Here is a 21284-nt window from a genome sequence, read left to right as displayed (position 1 = left end):
CAGATAAACTTCTAACATCCTAAAGTAACCGAGACTAGCTGCTATGTAACATTTATGAAAGATCATTAAATATTTAAAAAATACATTTTAAATGTACAGCTTTTGGCACTTAGATCCAAACTGTCTCTGTGGCACATTCACTCTTCAGCAGAGATGACAAAATACTGTGATGTGGAGAGTTTCAACACGTCATGATAATAAATCTCGGAAATGTGATCTTTCCACAAAAACAGCTCAATAATTATTTGCTAACATCAGCTCCTTTCAGAGTGGGACAAGATAATAACTTCAGATCCCCACCAGGCACACGTACTCTATGTGGGCCTCGATCACATCAACGGCTTGCATTAAAAAAAGAAAAGAAAAGAAAACAACGCAGGGGTTACTTTGCTCAAGCCGAGCCTCTGTGTGAGGCCCGTCTAGAGGACAGCTAGCCGGAAAGTGGCCGCAGCTCTGCTGAGACTGGACCATCTGTTCCTGTCCATCTCCACTCGCTCCCCCGGAGAAGAAGAGGGAGGGGGATGAGGAGATGGATGAGGGAGGTAATGGGATCTTGTCTTCAGCTGACAGCGGTGATATCTCCACTGCTGGAGAGAAGCTTCCACGGTTGCTGTGAGCAAGACTTCCCGATCGTTGTCAGAGTTGCTGCAGAGACATTAAGCATTATCGTGCTGGCCGCTCAGAGAGCTTTACAAGCTTGATGACAGCAAAACTAGTGTCTGTGTTCCCAATGTCATGTAGATGCAGCATGGTGTGATCTCAGGCCTTCAAATCAGGCTGTCTTAATCCCTGAATCTGTGTCCTTGCCACTGGCGTGGAGACAAGTAGATGCCAGATACACTCTTTTTCCAGGTTAGTGAGAGGTTGATAAAAGTGAAAAGAACTCAGAGGAATCTTGATGACCTCTTAAACCTGTCACAGATGTTGAAACTGGTGCCTGCTGAGTAGCTTTGTAGCAGAGATAGGGACTCAAGTTTGCGACACGAGTAACATTTAAATCACACACACAGTGACTTGAGACTCGTCCTCAAAAGACTTGACACTTGACCTTTACTTGTGACCAAAAATTTTAAACTTCACCTGGACTCTTTCTAAAATACACAAGACTCGACTTGGACTCAAGCTCAAATACCTGATACTTGGACTTGTGACCAAAGACATGAGACTTTTACATGGACGTGAGCCTCAAGGACTTGAGAGATGACTTGGACTTTAGCGTAAAGACTTGAGACTTGACTTGGCTCTAGATCAAAGTTTTGAGACTTGACTTGGACTTGTGAAATAAAGAATGGAGACTTGACTGGGACTCTAGTTTTGAGACTTTACCCTCAAAGAAATTTGAGACTCGAAAATGCAAACAGGACTTGTGAAATTCTCTGTTCTATATTTTGAGACTTGAAAGGGATTTTTGGCCAGAGACTTGAGACTTGACTTAAACTCTGGTTTAAAGTCTTGAGACTTGACTTGGACTCTAGCTCAAAGACTGAAGACTTTACTTGGACTCTAGCTCAAAGACTGAAGACCTGGCTGAGACTTTACCCTCAAAGACTGATGACTTGACATGTAAATGCAAAACATGACTTGTGAGAGTCTTTGTTCTATATTTTGAAACTTGACATGGACTTTTGACTTGTGACCCAAGATTTTAAATTTGACTTGGACACATAAACAGATCTTTGCTCTATAGAGGCAAAACCTGAATTTAATACCTCAGAGAATTGAGGTTGTTTTCAGGACTAGAGCAATCAATTCGGATGCTTTCTGGTCTATGTTCTGTGAAGGCCATTACGTGTTACATGGAGGACACAGCTGTGCTCCCACCTATGCACCACCTTTCCTACACATCTGGTTCCATCTGCTTTATGTGTCAAGCTCTCCAGGGGCCAGATATGGGAACTATATATCTTTATATTGCATTACTATTTTTACATCTAAATGACATTAAGTAAAATTAATTCATGAACTTTTTTACATTACTCATGAGTGACGGACTTCATCATTTTTGACATTTACATTTGAGCCATCATTTCCCTGTGCTAAAAACAGTTTCATCCTGTATTGTCTGTTTTAATATGAGCTCTATGAATGAATGATTGATCATACTTCTGATCCTTAATAATGATAACTGAGGTGTTACTGTAAAGATGGTTTATAGATGCATGTGGTGAATTATTGGTCTGGCTGCTATAAATAGCCACAGCAGTGCATAATGGTCTCCCTTTATGACAGCTGAGGGGCCGGCAGGATATGTGTCCGAGCATCACACCTGTGCTCTGGCCCACATTCAGCATTCTCAGAGCTGGGTAGTCATAATACTGGGTGGTCACTATAGCTCCTTTCCCACTGACAAAAAAACATTCATGCATTCATGCATTGCATTCATGAGAGTCAGACAGACAGGGTCACAGTGACTTGGACCTTTGGCTATGACAGCTAAATTTTAATAGATTCACCATTAAGTCCAACTGGATGTTTGTGCAAAATTTGAAGGAATTCCCTTGAGGCATTTTTGAGATATCATGAGATTCACAAGAATGAGACAGACGCAGGGTCACAGTGACCTTGACCTTTGACCAACAAATTCTGATCAGTTCATCATTAAAACCAAGTGGGCATTTGTGCCAAATTTGAAAAAAAATCCCTCAAGGTGTTTGTCTGATATCGCATTAACAAGAGTGAGACAGATGGGGTTACAGTGGCATTGACCTTTGACCTATGACCACCGAATTCTAATCCATTCATTGTTGAGTCAAGTAGACATCTGTGCAAATTTTTAAGAAATTCTCTTGAGGCATTCTTTAGAATTCACATTCACAAGAATAGAATGGACAACCCGAAAACATAAAGCCTCTGGCCTCAGCTATCACCAGCAAGAAGGCATAAAAAAGTAACCACTGTGACATTTTCACCTCTTTGCTACTTTCTACTGTTTACTAACTCTGCCTTCCGGAGCATTCTGGACGCCAGACGTGACACACCAGTAAAAAAACAAAAAGGCATGTTCGGAGTTTATCGTCTACTTTTAGCGAGATGTCGCGCATTTATATAACCTGCATGTACATGCTAACTTTGCTGGGAAAAGGGTATATGATCACACTTTTTAAGGCCACAGTAATTGTTCTCACAGAGCATCCCTTAATATGACCTATAGCCATAGCACTTTGCATGACATTTTTACATTTTCTAATTTTAAGCAAGTTCAATAATCCATAAATCTGGAGTTTTAGGTTTTTTTTAATGCATCCCCTTAAAGTCTTAGTGGTATATTGTATCCAATATTTTCTCTTTTTGTTGTCATTTTATCACAAAGTAAATAAAATGCACAACTGATGCTGAATATATTCCACAAAAGATAGTAAAATTTTAGTACCTCTTCTTTTTTCTTTTTTACAATAAAGTCAAAATTTCACTTGAATAGCATCTCAGTATAGGAGAGATGTGACGAGTAGTGAGACAGCAGCAAAGTCCCAAAAGTCAAAGGAGCTTAGGGTGTAAATAAAGCTCAGCATGACAGCAGACAAAACATTGCCTATGGAGTTTCATCTCTGCTCTAAGATGCACACATAACCCTGAGGACACGACTTCTTCTCTGTCACCCAGGGACCAACGAGACAGTGGCAGTCACACGGGTGAAACTTGAGAGTTTATCTGTGAACTTGTCATGAGGGTGACAGTGAGTGTGCCGGCTCCTGCCTGCTTTTTTCCACTCCTGACGGCAGCGACAACATTTCGTGGGTTTTACGCTATACTTGGCATAATTATGTAATAAAAAATAACGCTTGTTTTAGAGTGTCTCATCACCAAGGAAAAATTGTATTTATTTACGAGAATAAAACTTGTTTTGGACACTTCTTGACTGAAAGGAACTGACAGACCGAAACTTGAGAGCAAATCTCCTAAACAGCAAGTGAGTGCTCCTTCTAAAAAAGCTGGAAACATGATTTTTCATTTCCTTGTCACTCTGGTATAACAGTCAAAAACTTTCTGCAGAGGAAAACATGCATGCACTCTGCGAAGTTTATGAATTTAATTAAAAAAAAACTCAGTGTATAAAATACAGGCAATGGCTTAAGGCTTGACCAATGGGTAGAAAAGAGAACAATTAATATTCAGGCTTTTTTCCTCATTCTTAATGCCTCTTAATCCCCTCATGCAAACCAGGCATGTTTTGAAGTTTTTATGACTTTTGGACTGTTCCTTTTTTTTTTTAATAGACTCCTGAATACCCCTGAGCAGATGTGGCCATCTGTGGTTTGTTTCGTTTCATACACAATGAAAGAGAGGGAAACAGCTTGCCAAGGCTCAAGACGTATCCACAGTACACACAGCATGTTGACACAGTTAAACTGAAAGGTTGTGCCAGCTGAGAATGTCACACTGTTTAACTTCTTTAAGACAAAGCTAAAGATGTGGCAACAGTCTAGACAAAAGGCTTTGGAGTGGCTAAGTGGTTTTAACTGGTTATGAAACGGTCTCACTTTAATACTGATGCCTCAAGCAAACAGAACTGTCAACAAGAACATAGACTATTTCTATATAGGTATCCTTAATGCCTGTCAGACAAAACAATTCACAGCATGCAGACCAGACGAGCCTGAATTTTTTTAGGCAAATTTTCACAGTGAGTAGTACATTAACCTGGTAAAAGGAAGCACCAGGAGATTTTTCTTTGGAGAATATTATTTTTGACATAACTTTTTGTGTTTGCTGATGATACTCATGCAGGATAAATACAGGAAAAAAGGAAATGATTGGCAAGAGAAAAAGAAAAAGTAAAACAAAGGCTAAAAAAAACTAATAAAGAATGGGCAAAAACATGAGTCAGCCTTGGCTGATCATTAGACAGATGAAGAACTGTGGGATTTGAAAGGAGTCAAAATTAAACTGGCCTTTTTCCTCCTAGACAGGTATGCAATATTTCTTACTATGAAACAAATAAAATACACATGGTTTTACATCTATGTTTCTATGTTTTACACTACACTGAATAACTCAAATGCATGGATGAAAAATATAATGCACCATGACTGAAATCGTCCTCACAGAATGCTTCATGTTCTACGTGTACCTATACTCGTCTATGGACAGTGGTGAGTAATTCCTTAATCATTTGGAGAGTAATTTCCTTCATGGGTCACTGTAATTGGCATATCTGTTTTAAAGGTACGAGACCAGTAATGGGACTGGGGAATGAGAGGATGTGTTATTAACTTAACTAACTACCACTGCCCAAACCCTTGCATCTAGTGCACTGCAACTCTATGAACAAGTAGTTAACTGACCATGAGTCTATTTTCTGCCACTTTTGCCATTTTTTTCCTCTGACAATCAAAAAGAATAAGAGGGTGAACAATGTGCCACAAAGGTTAAAATAGAAGCCTAAATCTGTGCCATATATCTGCTTTTCTATCATTTTGAAAACAAAAGTTTGCTTTTCTTGTATTTTCTCCTATTTCTTTATTTATACTATAAAAAAGACAGAAAACTGGATTATGTAGCACCATGTACAAATATAAACACTCAGTTCTCGCTGGGGGCAATTCATTTGATTTGAGAGTTTGTTCTCACTGCTCATGCCTGCTACCAGACCTCCTGAACTAATTAATTAGAAAACCAAACTTAAAATCCGCCCCATGTTGCGAAGCTCAAGAAACTTGCAGAAATCCTCTGTGAAACACTGTGATGTGGAGATTTTCCAATCCAATCCCTTCAAAGATTATGACCTTATAGTATTTATTGAGCCTTTCAGTGGCAAAAGTTAGTCAAAGTCATATCATTTCTTATCTGTGTAAGATAAGGCAACAGAGTCCCTCCCTTAAATGCTTTATGGATTCCAGGTATTGGGGAAGTGTTTTTGAAGCCCCTGCAGCTCCGCAGATTTACACTGTGCAGAAGAATAACAAGCCTTGGTGAATGCTTGGCTGAGTTGGCAGGAGCAAGAGACAAGGGAATCATCTAAGAGGAAGAGAGCCCTGGGGTATTGAGGAGAAAGAGGCGAGCGAATACGTTTCCTCTGCAAAACCAATTAGCAAATGACTCCCCGCACCCTGCTCTTGGAAGCTGAAAAGAGAGAACAGAGAGATATAAAGGGAATGAGAAATGGTAACACAGCAACACTATGTGTGTGTGTAGGTAGGCGGTGATAGACAGATTTTATGTGTACTATTCATGCTGTCTGGTATGTGTGCATGTATGAGCTTCAACCTGTCCTTTCCCAAGCCTCTCTTACCCTTATAAGACACTGACACACGTCCATAACATTTAAAATCAACCTGCTTCTGCCTGGTAAAAGGGAAACAAAACATGCTCTTGCTTTGACAGTTGTTCATGTTGTTAGCTGGTACTCGAAATACTGGCAAGGCATGAATTAATTCTCTTGTGAAACACAGGCCCTTCGTGTCAGTGGACAACCCACCAACTGGATGCCTAAAATCGGACAGAAAGAAAAATCAATGACGATCAAGTGTCTAGTTTTCTGTCCAGCTGCTCGTCTCCAAAACAGGAAGATAGAAAGTCTAGGAATCACCCAAGTTATTGGGATGAATGTAATGCACGACCAACAGCCTAACTGTTTTTGGTGCCAATCCATCTAGTAGATGCTGAGATATATCATCCAGTAAGTAAAAACTTTGACTTGCTGGCAGTGCTACATGAAAGGTCAGGCAATTGCCAAAGTCATCAGGATCCATCCTCTTTGGAGCACCAATGTCTGTACCAAATTTCAAGGCAACTGGTTCAATAGTTTTTGAGTAATTTCCCGACAAGCTGGTCATGCCTGATGGATCACAAAATCCTTACGATTCATCCTCTTGGAACCATTAATGTCTTTCGTCCAAATCTATCCAATAGTTAATCGATATCTCAGTCTAGAACAAAGTTGTCAACAAACCAAGTTGACCATTAGGTGGTGTGAATCCAGCTAGAAGATGTTGAGATATTTCAAGAAATAAGATGAAGCTTTGACTTACTGGCAGTGCTGAATAAAAAACCAAGAGAGTCACTGGGATCCATCCTCTTGGTACCATGGATATTTCTGCCGAATTTCATGGGAATCCATCCAGTCCAGATATTTTACTCTGGACTTAAGTGGTACATCAACAAACCAAACGACCAACAGCCTGACTGGTTTCAGTTCCGATCTATTGGGTAGATGTTAAGATATTTCACTTAAAAAAAGTGAAAGCTTTGACTTGCTGATGGTGTTACATTAAAAGTCATGGGATCAACAAAGTCATTGGGATCAATCCTCTGGTTATCTGAATTTTATGCCAATCAATCCAGTAGTTGTTGAGACTTTTTTTGACATGCTGGTGGTGCCTGAAGGATCACCAAAGTCCTCAGGATTCATCCTCTGGGGAAATCTTTTATACTAGTTTTTCCCATAGTTATTCAATATTTAACTCTGGACCAAAGTGGTGGACCAATCAACACTACAGCCATGTCACGTTAATTTCACACAAGGATGTATATGATGAAATCGCCTTCAAGACTCATCAGGCAGTGTAGCTCTCCAAGCCTTTACCTGACAAACCCTGATGATTCTGCAGCTTCGGTGAGCCGAGCTGCTCCTGCAGGCTTTCAGAGCAAGTCTGTCAAGTCAAACTGTCTACAGGACGGATAACATGGCTGTGACGGTTTCCCTCTAAATCTGATGACTGACAGGCACAGCTGCAATCAAAAATGGATAGGAAGGAGCTCTGCTTCTGTACCTTGACGAAGAACAGACGCTGTATCCTGCGAGGTAGTTGGGGTTTAGATATGAGGCACAGGCTGCAGGAATTCCCGCACACATATCTACCCCACACATCCATCTAGCATATGGTGGTGGACTCAGCTGTCTCTAGGCCTTTCGATAATTTACGCAACAGGTACTGTCATCTGAGCCATCTGATTGGTCAAAAATGTATTCCAGCCCTGCAGATAATTCCCAGAGCAGAGCTGTCCATGCTTTATTGATTGCTTCACCAACTGTTGCAGCAACAAGGGAGCTAGTTAGTGAGCATTCTCACTCTCTTCTATTCCAGTGTATTACTTTGAGAGAAACAGTTTCAGGCAGTGTAAGTGGTATACAAAGCGGGAACTTATTGGTCTCATCAACAAAGGACTCCATCAACCTTTTGCTCATAAAGTGATACAAAGCGAAGTCACTATGTTACCACACCGACCTTTCTGCTTGTTAGTTTAACAACAAAGAAGCCCTTACATTTGCAGATACTCTTAATATCACAAATGCTGCCTCACAAACACACATTCATACAAATAATTACAAAACTGCTATAATAACACCACTCAGGACCAAGTTTCATACATGAAAGGTGCAGTGGATATTTCGCAGTGCCTTTCATGCAATGTGCACTTGCAATCTGTGTGAAATTAATGTCTGATTTACTAAGGCAGCAGCTACTGTAATTACGCAGTCAGCGACTGGGACTGCCTACTAATCGTATTTTGTGAGTGAAGGAGAGTCTAATGCACACTGTGGTAGAAATTTCTCAAGGGTGGAACTATTAACAAGCTCGGGAAAGAAAAGAAAATTCAGTGAAGCTGAAATATAGTAAGTAGATAGTAAAACCTTTTACATGGCAGCTATTCAATTCAGTCTGAGGAAAAAAAACAAAAAAAATCCGATGAGGTGAAGAATGATGTCATGATATGCTAAATGAAAAAGCTTCCTTAGAGTAAAAAACAATAACCGCAACAGGTAACAGACCACTGCAGGAGAAGACAGATGAGTCATACAAAGGAAACTATGCCGTTAGATGGCTGATGTTTCCCAAGGCATCTGCCAGTGTCATATCGTCTTCATTTTCGCTGGATGCTCTTTCCCATGTAGCTGCTATTTTTGGTCTTCGCACTAATTCAGTGCAGCTTCCCTACCACAATTTTTTTGCTTTCTGCCACTGACACTTCTGTGACTAATTACATTGTAGAATAGGTCCTCCAAAATGCACTTCTTCCAGCTCTGAGAATTTTCCGTGCAGAATTGACCCACTATGAATATTTACTGCAATGCAAAATCAGTTTCATTTACTGGCTGTCCTCCCATGGTTGCCAATGATCATTTGAAAGTCTTATAAAGCATTGAATTCACTCATATACAAATAAGGCCTTAATCTGTATTAAAATGTGTTGAATCAATCTTTCATTAAGTCTTAAAATAGGGGGCAGAAGGTTTTTATGAATCTTCTTCTGATGCTGCACTGTAAATCTTGAAAAAAAAAGTAACATCTAGTTTTCTTTACTCTTCAGTAATTTACCAAATACCTCTTACATTAACGCAGCTGAAGATAGCAGGACAAAGATCAGCGGAGCCATTGTCTGCTAGCTGGCACTGTACCCTGGATGACCTTGGGGAGAGCTAATTTAAACAAAAATGGCTATTTACCTAGGATTATGCTGATGACTAAAACCAGTACAAGGTAATGCATACCAGGCTTGTTGTATTTTTATGCAAAAAAAAACTCACAACGATGGCAATCAAGGCAGTGGGATCCCACATGCAGTGTAAGAAACATAAAATCACTAAGAAAAACCCCAACAAACGCCAAGTTCTATTTTACCCTTGTCTCTGCCATCCCTAGAAAGTATTAATTTCTGTTTGACTCATAAGGAAGTTCTTCTCAATTTTCTACTGGTACAAAAAACTTCATGTTTTATGTTAAAATAAACATTTGGGCAAATATTGACCTTTACACTAGGTAATTGATGTTTTATTTTTTCTTTCTAAATTTTGGTTATAAAACTGGTCTTAAATTTTATTCCAAGTTACATTTTAAAAAAGTCTTAAATCTAGAGGTCCAGTGTGTAGGCTTTAATGACATCTAGTGGTGAGGTTGCAGGACTGAAACTTCCCCCCTGTGCTAAGTTTGTAGGAAAACTATGATGACAAACGCAAAAACAGTAACGGCTCTTTCTAGAGCCAATGTTTGATTTGTCCATTCTGGGCTACTGTAGAAGTTACATGATTGAAGACCCAATCCATACATAGATATACATTGCTAAGCTTGAAGTAAGGCAAACATGATGATTCTTATTCTGAGGTGACAAAAATAAGAATGAAAAACATGATAACTGTGTTATGAATATTACCAATCCTGCCAATAGATGGCCTTAAACTCTACACACTGGCTCTTAAAAGTGTAGAAACCTTATCTTCCTGTTTTTTACTTAAATGCAAAAACAAATTCCACTTTAAAGAGCAACTAAACACTAGATCCTCTTTTTGAGTTAAATAACGTGTACAGTGATTATATTACGATGTTGATCCCCATGAAGTCCCATTTTATAGTTTTTATTGCAACAGATGTTATCCTTTTCAAAGAGAAGATACAGAAAGTCTTTCCTCTAGACTGCGAGAACATCAGTGTAAATTCTATGATGTACCCTGGGACACTTTGCCCCTGAAGTACAAGGCGTCCTGCCCTTGACATTTAAATACAGGGCACTGAAGTCACCAGCTCAATTTTTAATTTTGGCTGATCAAATAGGGTCGCACATGTAAAACGTGACTTGTTACCAGACGTTAACACGTGATTTACATATGTAACTAGGCTTCTATTATTTCTTGATGACTCTCAGGGGTTATATCTAGTCATTACGACGTATAAAATCGTGATTAGTGACTCTAATCTGCTTCAGATGACAGATAAACTCCTCCGTTACACCACAGAACGGGTGGGTTTAATACGAGGTTGCAGTCTATGTGGTACCACACAAGCGGCACAGGTGCCAGCATTGACTCATATGGAACTGTGCCTGTTATTAGCAGCTATAGCACTCAAAATTAACACCGCTAGTATCAAACCATTTAAAGTAAACAAGGTTCACTGGACAAAATTCCCACTCGCTGTTCTTGCCAAGCACCACTTGATAATGTTTTGGAGAATGCAGTACTTGGATACACGGATGTGAGTCTATTAGGAGTGAGCTGTTAGTTTTAATGAACAAATGTTCCTTGCCAGGAGTTGATAGGGGAAAAGTTAGCTGGCGAGGTAGTGGAAGGGTGCTGCTGGTTAAGACTCTGAACATTATGCAGCACATGTTATTAAATGATGGGACACATGGAAATGTCCCTAACCACCTGCAGGCATTACAGGTACAACATGTACAGTGCAGCACTGTGCAGGCACAGAGCTTAAGAAACAGGCTGAATTAGCCTACAACTTGTATTAGTATTAAAAAATACTATTCCTGTGCTGTCCATACTATTTAAATTAAAAGAATAAATAGTAAAAGGCAACATTTTAAAAAACATGGCCTGTATCATTCAGAAGAATGAATCAGGTGCTAATAAAATATTTACCAGTTCCTACTGGTACTTAAATGTAGGTTCAGTGGAAGATAATATGACAACAAAGGGCAAGGGAGCAACAATTGGGCATTTTGGAGGAAAAGAAACAAGCATTAATGCTGTACATAGTCACATAATAATCCATTCAACATTATTTGGCTAACTGAAAATACCTCCTGACCAATGCTATTGTTTTTCTCTGAGGTGTACTAGAGTGGTGTTAGCCTATTGCGGTTATCACAGTTGCTGTAACAAAAAAACTATGCGACAGAAATGCCAAAGACATCTTTGAAGCAATGTATTCCTGTTGTTAGTTTTTCACATTTTTTTTTTTTTACAACTACCAGTGCGTAGTTGATACCTTGGTCATAATTCTTAAAAAATGAAATGAATGTATACGGAATATATAGGAAAGTATACCTACTTCCTCCATTTTTTCATTACTTTTAAAAAAGCAATGCATTACTTTACCTGATAACTCCCCATAGAAAGTAATCCATTACATTGCTAGTTACATTACTCTTGCATTAAAAGATACATCGCTGGTGAATCTCAGATATGCCCACATATCAGCACAAAACAAGGCTTGGGAGAATGCAGACGGCAGTACAGCAGGCTATAACTGCATCAAAAGGAAACTATGAAAAACACACTGAACAATACAGAAGAGGCTGGCCTTCCTAACAGCACCGACGACAAATATCAATCGCCTCAAAATAATATATTAATAGGCAAAAATAAAAAAATAGAAAACTATAAAGCTGGCAGTTCTTGACAGGAGTGGGGTGTTAAACAATAATTGCTCAAAACCTTAACTCTGTTTCAGAGAGAACTGTCAGCTTTTTCTGACCCAGACTCCTTACAACTAAAACATTCAACAAAGTTGTGCATTTTTTACTGGTAATATATTATCTGATTAATGTATTTTATATCTTAGCTCATATAAAGTGTATAATAGTATATTCTTTACATGGCATATTCATCAGATATTCTATCGATATATAGATAATAGGTTTATTCTGCTATTAAAGTATTTTTTGTTTTTTTTCTACTGATACGTGTATTGCTGTGTTTTACTGCTACCATGCAATACTGAAATATCCTGCCCCTGTGACATAAGAATTTCTCAATTTGGGATCAGTAAAGTAGGCATCCAGCCATCCACCCACACTTAAAGGGAAAAAAATGAAACATTTAAATGGCATAAGAATGGCATTTAACAGGCCAAACACACTCACTTGAGTTGTTCCCTCACCAAACCATGGCTTCATAGAGGACTGGAAAAGAGAATTACCACCAGCACTCACAAGACTTTATTTAGGGCAACTGTGGACACGAACACTTTTCAGCTAACACACCATTTTCAGCGTTACTTATTAGCTAAAATATGTTTGTATCCACAATTGCCCTAAATAAAGAAGCAAAGTCTGTGGCAGTTGTATTTCTCTTTTCTGATTTTCACCTCTACTGTGCACCCTTTGGACTATGTCAAATATATTTTAGGGGTGTGCGCACTGCCAGTTTTTCTTCATAGTAGACGAGTCCAGCTTAATTGACGTGTTTATCACTAAAGCTGTGGTTATACCTCATTAAAGGGGGAGCCTCAAATTATTAGAGACAAGACCACCCAGGCTAAGGAACCTGGGACGGTCCATGTTTAAGCTTTTAATGGGATCAAGTACAGCGATTTACTTGCCGACTTAAATCACAACAACAATATGTATTTACATGATAAATAAATGTATTCAAGGAGAGGAGAGGAGAGACAATGGCCAAATGTCTGGCCAAAAGAAATGTGAAAAAGCACCCGGTATGACAAGCAGAGCTGAAGGCGAGGAGTTTGGCAGACTAATGTTATCAAATATAAAACTGACTCTAACAGGCTCAGTTTAAATACTACAGTGAACAGGGGCTTAATGACGCTCCAAAGTTCTGAAAGAATTTGGCAAGAGAAAAAGTGCATTGCCATTTTCATAAATGGTGAATGTAATATTTCTGCATACTGAGGTCCTTGAACAGTCTTGAATTGCATAAATTTAGTGTGACTGAAAAACTAAGAGTTGATAGCCACACACTCTTTGCACTGTTTTAATTCTGCACACAATTTGACCAACATTTAATGAATACAGCCCTCAGTATTGAATGAACATGTCAAACGTGTTAAAACATATTGGCTGTGTTCTTTAAGAAGTCCCACTCAATTGCTATTGGATGTGGATGAGGGGCCCACTTCAGCAATTTTTGTCATCCTGCCCATCTTTCCTAATGGCTGGCCTGCCCATGATGCAGATGATGTGTGAACGTATGTAACCTGCGTACGTAACGTATGTAACCTAACACGTGGTTTAACCCTTCACTGCCACCTTCTACTTACCAGGTCAAATGAAAATGAACTCTGATAAATACTCTTTAATTGCCACATTCACATACTATTGTAGTTTGGCTCAGACAGTGATGGAAAACACTGCCTGATAATACTTAATAAAAGGCCCATATCAGCCTGGTGTATTGACATAAAGTTTTAAGCAAGGAGCAATCTGTCCTCCATCAGCAACTACTGTCAAGGTGCTTCTGAGTCAGGCACTTACCACTCTAACTGCTCCAGAGGAACAGCTCAGTGACCGTCAGTACAAGCCTGTGGTTGTTCTCTGCAGCTCCCCAGCGGGAATCTGTGAGAGTGAATGAGAGGAAAGCAAGGCGGCTGAGTAAAAAGAGCCTGTAGGGGAGCATATTTTGCAGTATGGAAAGTAAAAAACAGTTTTCATTGGGATTAATTTGATTGAGTTTTTTTTTTAAAATAAATAAAAAAAATATCACAGCCCAGGCGGGTAGCAAAAGTAGGTTAGGTTTGCATAATAATATGGAAGGAAGCCATATCATTTCCCTTTGTCTGATTTAAGCTTTGATAATATCATCTCACTGTGACCTATATTCCAAGTTCATCATATCCCAGCTGTGCTACATCATCACCCCCCCCGTGCTATTTTTCACATTTCCAGAGGACACTGATGATTCATACTCTAATTCACCAGTTTGGGGTATTTGTGTGGAAAACGCAGGAGAGACAAACGAAGAGAGGGAGAAGAAATGGAGAAACAGAAGCACAGAGGGGGTAAAGAGATAAGAGGGAGAGATTGGGAGCCAAGGAGGGAGACTTATGGGCTATTTTTAGTCTCCAGCTGTGTGAGTCATTCTGAAACAGTGCGGAGAACTTAGTGGACGGGGATGGCAACACGTCAGTGCTTTGAAGACCCCCTCTCCTATAGACAAGCATGTTTTAAATATGTACAGCAGTCTAGCAGTGGATTAGCATAAAGCTCCATGGAAAATGATTCTTAATTGAGCGAGCCTTGATCTCGTGTTCCTAAGTGTGTTGAGCGGGACACGCTTTGCAGCATCCCCATCCCTTATTTATTATGCTCTCAGCAAGTATCTGATACATGTTAGGGCTGTAAAGAAAATCCATACGCTGGTTTTAATCCACTTAGCTCTCTTTTAAGATGTAAACATTGTTTTCAAGAGCAGCAATTTTTATCTTCAGGTTGTATAAACTAGGGACAGGAAGTTAAACATGTATAAAGTTCTGTAAATGCGCCATGAAACCTGAAATAACTGGATGATGGTCTCTTGGCTGATAAGAGCATGGAAAGGAGACTCACAGGAGCAAAGTTTTGCAGCTTAGGAGAAATACAAGATGTCAAGAGAGGGTGAAGTGAACACAGGGCAGAGATTTTTCCCCCTGCTTAACTTCAGGCAACTTTTCCTTCAGCTTGCAGGTTAAAATTAGTTCCAACTTTCCACCACTGCTGTTAAAAAAATCACATTTTTCCTGTTCCTGCTACGTCTCTGTAAATACCATTTCTCAAAAGAACACAGGCACAGAGTTCTGGTTGATTAATAACAAAAAAAATATGCTTCAAATGCCCGTCTTGCTGCTCTCTGTAGGACTAGAGAAAGTATATACTTGTTTAAAGTTGCTGCAAACATTTCAGAGTGGGCAGTGGGTTTTCAGGAGAAATACCTCCGGTACATGAGTAATGCATTTTACATTCAGGGAAAGAGCAGCAGCCGTTATGAAACAGCAGCTGCTAAAATCAACCTATTGTCAAAGCTGAAGTTTTACATACGACCGCTAGAGCTCCATGGAAACTTGACATAAATGTGGATTCATGCAGCTTCTCTCCAGAAAACAAGACTTTAGTCATGCTAATGTCACAGTTTTGCAGTATTTAAGTATTTCACTTAATTTCTTGCTTTCTAAATAATTTGTATTGTAGTAGTTAGTGCATTCTCTGCATAAAACTTATTGTGCAAATGTCTTTATTTTTGTCAAAATAGTCCTCTGCTCCTTTCATGTATTTATTTATGTATTTAATTTTTTATTTTTTGGTGGGGGGCTAAATATGTTTGTTTGCAAGCAACCACTCTAAATAAAGATGCTTTCCGAATTTAGCATTTAGCAAGACATGTGGGATATGCCAATATTATTCAGGTTTTAGTAGCGTTATTTGGCCATCAACCGATGTTTCCACTGCTGTGTGCTACATTGAGCAACTCCTCTGTTTACAGTCAGCTCTCTATATTGTCATGTATGCGTTGTACACAAATCAACTCGCCAACAGTTGGAGGACACACACCTGCTTTTAAAAGTTCTGAAAGACTTAGATATCAAAAGATTTTTAGACACGCTCAAATATCACAGCGCTAACTTTTTCAGGAAGGTGAAGGAAGTAAATATGGAGCTTGCACGGTGCAACAAGTCGGCCACCAGCCCGACACCGTGAAGAAATCCTTCTTTGATGGAAGGAACAAAATGACAAGCTATTCTACTTCTTTATATTTGTACATAGAAAACAACATGTTAGGGCCTGTTAATCTGAGTACGCAGAGCTGCATGTAAAAAGAAGAGTTCATGGAATATTAATTTTCATTAGACATGTAAACAGCTTAGTAGGAGTATTTTCTTTTTTTGGAATACAAGTAAAGAATTGACTATTTTGTGCATTTTCGTATTCAGTGTGGGAAGTCAGACAATCAGTATTCAGCTCAAAGCACTAACTGTGTCTCACATTAACTCCCTGCATGAGTGCAGGCTCTTGTTCTAATATCGTACTGAGCATCAACTTATCTAATGTGTTTTGATGCTAGTTCCAAAAATTATTCAAATGTTTTTTGTCATTAAATGGCTAAGAGACAGGTATGTTTAAGGGCAAGCTTGAGTTGCAATTACACACTGTCAGAACTGACTGTCAGATGACTGAACAGCTTTAGACACCCCTAAAACCACGCCCTTCCCAAATCAGATTAAAAGGGGCTGTATCAGATCATTCCTGCAGTTTCTTCAAACTTTTTCAATTAGCATTTGAAACGAAAGGTGGAATGAAAAAACAAAGCATGCAATAAAATTATGTATGTTAAATATTAAAAAAGAAAGAAAAAGCTCAATCAAGGGTAAAACAGACTTGAGGTGCATGTAACTAAATAACAAGTCCAGCAGATTCACTGAACTTTAAACCAGATCTCAACTAATGATCTTATGATTAACAACATAGCATTTTGACTCTTCAAAATATTCATTTACAATGCAGACAACTGTAAATATTGCCTATCCCTGCTTTGTTATTACCATTTAGAGAAGAACAGGAACAAAAGCTATTGACAGCCTCGATAAAAAGCCAAACTAGAGTCAAACAGGTGAGCTAATGTGAGCCGAAGTTGAATATTAAATTGAAAAGAATTACTCGTTGTAGTTACTGATGGTAAAATAAGCATAAGGCACATTTAAATAACAGGCTTTAATATTGTCGCCATTTAGTACACCTGTCATTTTAGAGTATGTGGGTTTGATCGGTGGCATGAGTCACCCAGTACAGTGAATACAGTGTGCTCTTGTTCAAGTTTTTTTAAATTTGTTATGAAACTGACATATTTTGCTAAACCTTTTTTTGCTTTATCTCTTGCAATTAAGGCTTTAAAAGATTTGCACTTTTGAATAGTATCTAATTCGATGTAAAAAGCCTTGGGAGGACTGCCTCAGTGGTTATACACAGGTTTTATTCATTCTTTCTAATAGCTGACATTGTGTTTTTTATTCAGGCATGACTTTGCTTTTATAATGCTAAATTCTTTTAGTGCTGCTCAGACTGCATACAGTACTGTCTGAGACATTTAAACTGCCATATACATTTAAGTGTTTTCACATGTTGTATATTCATGTCTGCATGATGTCTTCCTGCAGTGATATAACTCTATTCTGATCTCCATTCCCCAGTTTTATATGCAGGAATCATCCCTTCCTCCTGCAGAGGTTTTGGCAAACCATAAGAGGCTATACACGGTGGGAATGATTAAGGTGCTGTTTGAAAGCTCAGCCCATTTGAACTCTGTTCCCCACCGTTCCTTTTCTGAATCATCATCTTATGAGCACAGCTAACGTTCCTTATCTCCCTTACACCTGCCCTCATTTCTGCGTGCTCCCCTCCACCGCCGTCACCATCCCTCTCTCTCTCTCTCTTCCCCTCTCTCTTGCGCTCTTCATTTTTCTTTACAGTCCCAGATTATATTTCAAGGGAAGATGAGGTAATTGTGTGTCTAACCCCATTGAAGTTAAAACTGCACAAGGGAGGAGGCAATCTCTTTGGAAAAGGTGATTTGTGCCAGAGCAGATGATCAAGCGTGTGTGTGTGTGGAGTGGGTGGTTGGTTTAGTTGTGGGGGGACACAAAAATGATGCAAAAGCCTCCTGTTGAGGTAAATCCATAAATAAAGGGATGTATATGTTTGATCTTTGGGAGGTTCAAAGGGGGGAAAAATCATTAGGTGATGCAACTTACACGCCATCCTCCTCCTTGCCTGTTTTATTTTTTGGATGAAACTCAGTATTTGAACTCAGTGAGGTGGTAATTTTATGTGTGAGTACAGTAGCGAGCTTCATTCAACTGAAATTCAGCATCAACCAGAAACCTCTACCATAATAATTATATTCATACTTTGGGAAATTGACTCGAGCTCTTATCAAATCAGGCATTACAAGAATGGGGGACTCGACTGAAAATGAGACATTAAAAGCCACCAGTCAGATGAAGCTAAAAAAACCCACTGAGGAGCAACATTTTTTGGCTCATTTTTTACTGTTACAGTTCTCTACAGCAGAGATTTCAAACCTTTTGTGTCTGACATACCTTGACAATCCTGTCAGATGAGCTAAAGATCCTCTTCATCTGCACCATTCAGACAAATTCCTGTAAACAGAATACAAAGTGGGCGTTATTTAACATTATTAATCAGGCTATATGAAAGTGGATAATAAACTCCCATATTACCAACATGGTACATCCATATATCGGTTATTTTTAGCCATTTCAACAGTTTATACATTATTCAAGTAATGTCTAGTATGGCATCTAGTATGGGATAGTAAGATAACCATTTCAACCGTTTATCCATTACTTTAAGCAAATGGATAAATGGCTGACATAAGTGAGCATGTTAGTTCATTTCCTGTATTTAAACAAGGCAAGGCAGCTTTATTTTTAAGCAAATGTCATACAACAGGGCAATTCAAAGTGCTATACAGAGCAATTAAATAAATAAATAAATAATAATAATAAGAAGAAGAACGAATGAGCAAAGAGAAAATATATAAAAAGAAATATTAATTACTAAATGATTTAAAAAAAACACTGTTTAAAAAATAGAAAAAGTGCATACAAGAGGTGCAAAAATAAATTGATTGTCTAAAAGCAGGTAAAAGTCTCATCAATGTTTTTCCGAGAACGATCTGGCCTGACTCTTATTAATTCCTTTATTTCTGTTTTTGTTTGTTCTTTATTTAAATTTTATTTTGTTACTCTGTAATACACAAACAAACAAACTCTTTAAATCGTCTTTAAATCCTTGGGTGCCTTGAAAGGTGCTGTACAAATCCAAGTTATTGTAATTATTATTGTTATTAATAATAATAATAATAAGAAGAAGAAGAAGAACAGAACATAATAATAATAATTATTAATAATAATAAGCATAACTTTGAGTTAAAATGCAGTTTTATACATCTTCAATTTTCTAAAACGATTTTTAAATTTAAATACGTTACTTTGCTTAAATTTAAGCTTATTATTTCAACATTTTAGCCGTGACACAAGTGATACTGATGGATAAACGGCTAGTTGGCATACATTTAAGCAAACCACTTCCGCTGTTAATCATTAAACTAACGGACAAAAGAGTAATTAGTTTAAATTTGCTAACGTTAATTGTTCCGTTTATCGAGCACTTTAACCGAAAGCATTAATAGCTCCTTCACCAAAATGTAAGCAAATATTTCAACAGTTGTGCTTAATACTGGGTTGTTACTGAAGTTAGACTGACTGTATTTTTATATTTTATGGTTATTTAACTTATTGACAGGTACATACATGGCTGAGACTGAGGGCGGACGCTAGCTTTACCTGGCTGTCCATGAGGGAAGGAGGGGGAGACGAGGGTGCTGCGCTCCGTTTATCGCCCTCAACTACGGCGGCTGTGACAAAAACTGCCGACCCGAACTTTACTTTAAGACAACTTCACTGTCTTTACTTTAACATAACTTTCCTGCTCGCATGTACAAACACGTTTTTATTAACTTTTACCATGGATGTATTATCCATGGTAAATGCACAGACCTTTTCGCTACCCATATTTTGACTTGTCGTAGTCGGAAAAGCACAGGTGTCACTAATGGCGTGTTGGCTGCATTCCGTTTAGTGGAGGCTCTGCTATTGTGCATGCCAGCTCCTTGGTAAAGCTGACTGGGACACTTAATGGAACTACACCATTGTTGACGTCAGCATTTTTTCCGTTCGTTGATCTTTATTTAGTTTACAACCAACAATTTTACCAAGAAAGACATACCCTACATATACAAATGAAGGATTTAAAAAACAAAAGCAAAAACAATAGAGAACAGGAAATGACAAATAAAAGCAAAACAAATATAGCTGAAGTTAAGGTTGTAATAAATATTTACATTTACATGAAACAACCAATTGCATGTCCACTTCATTCATAATTGCAGAGAAATAAGGATGAAGGATAATAAGAGTCTCTCATATTTTTTTTTTTCAAAAGCAAACTCAAGGCCAATGTTTTTAGTCTGACCTCTAAATGAATTTACCTATTTATTTATTTATTTATGGATTATTTATTCATTAATATTTATTTATTCATTAATATCTGTTTTATCATATTATTTGGTTTACTAGATGGTATATCCTTTGGGTATTTTTTTAAAAATATTTATTTTTTATTATACTTTGTGCTTTTATCCTTTCATGTACTTCTCATCTACTTTTGGATTTTTTTTTTAATTATCTATTTATTTAATAACTTTCTATCTATATGTTTTACCCTGCCTCTGGTGTTTCCTCACTTCGTGTTTCCCCAGTTCCTGGATTTAATGACTATTCTTAATTGCAAGGTCTTGCTTTTGATCCAGGTGCTTTTTTGTATGTGCTTGTATGAAGCACTTTGTGTTACAGTTTTGCTTGTATGAAAAGTGCTATACAAGTTAAGTCTGATTTATTTATTGATTGATTATAAGAGGGGATATGCACTGACTGTATTTGTCTCTTTTCTGTCGATCAGTGTCAAAAAAGCCACCCTGGATTCCCTTTCAATGTTATAAAAGAATAAAACTTTCAAAGGGGGGCACCGCATAACAAAATGAGAAGGAAAGGAAACAGGATTACTATAGGGTTAAAAGTCGACATGTTCCCTGTATCCCATCAGGTAGCAGAGATTTTTAGTGGCATAAAATGTACCACGACTACCACTGTCGGCCAGATTACTCAGACTCCCCCACTTCACTTAGACCTGAACATGAATAATTCACAAAGTCATTAACCTAAGCAATTTGCCCACAGCCCTCTCCTCCAGCCTATGCAAAAAAGCTCTATTTGTGGAGCTCTAACCCAGAATATGTCTGATTAAATTTCAGAGGTTTCAAAGTTTTCTCT

The 21284-nt window shown here is 38.3% G+C and overlaps 1 protein-coding gene across 1 annotated transcript in view; it reads right to left on the bottom strand.

Annotated features, from left to right (window-relative positions):
- The window catches only part of LOC121962718 (gamma-aminobutyric acid receptor subunit alpha-5-like), a 270680-nt gene extending 250705 nt beyond the window's left edge, over positions 1-19975 (bottom strand). Inside the window, exons 1-3 of the mRNA XM_088074904.1 lie at positions 19740-19975; positions 18471-18530; positions 13879-13959 (exon numbers count right to left, since the gene is read on the bottom strand). The gene's annotated coding sequence lies outside the window, so the exon portion shown is untranslated. The remainder of the gene's footprint in view (positions 1-13878; positions 13960-18470; positions 18531-19739) is intronic.
- Between the last annotated feature and the right edge of the window lie 1309 nt (positions 19976-21284).

The sequence above is a fragment of the Plectropomus leopardus genome, chromosome 24 (assembly GCF_026936395.1).
Source record: "Plectropomus leopardus strain MGB_pleo_1.0 chromosome 24, ASM2693639v1, whole genome shotgun sequence".
Lineage (NCBI taxonomy): Eukaryota > Metazoa > Chordata > Actinopteri > Perciformes > Serranidae > Plectropomus > Plectropomus leopardus.
This window is presented reverse-complemented; position numbering and strand designations above follow the sequence as displayed.